This window comes from Penaeus monodon, chromosome 29 (assembly GCF_015228065.2).
Source record: "Penaeus monodon isolate SGIC_2016 chromosome 29, NSTDA_Pmon_1, whole genome shotgun sequence".
NCBI lineage: Eukaryota > Metazoa > Arthropoda > Malacostraca > Decapoda > Penaeidae > Penaeus > Penaeus monodon.
In genome coordinates, this window is record NC_051414.1 from 37,575,092 (window position 1) to 37,575,342 (window position 251).

General features: G+C 34.3%; 1 protein-coding gene across 1 annotated transcript in view; it reads left to right on the forward strand.

Moving 5' to 3' along the window:
* The window catches only part of LOC119592234, a 22,842-nt gene that overhangs the window by 1,154 nt on the left and 21,437 nt on the right, over positions 1 to 251 (forward strand). The window lies entirely within an intron of this gene.

The window sequence follows — 251 nt, forward strand, 5'->3', positions numbered from 1 at the left end:
CATCGATCACCGTTTTTGGTTTGGGAAAACATTCGTCTGCAAATTCGTCAAATGATAAGATTTTTTGTCATCAATTTCCAATATTATCATACTTGCTTTGGCTTTCCATTGCGTTTCTTATTCTCCTTCTTCACTAAGTATTTTCTCCCATTCTCGCTATTTCCTCAGAAAATATATTTCTCCTCACAAAGTGCGCTTTAGTTGGCAAAATTAATAATAGTTAGGGTAAGATAAACCTGAAATTATCCTCC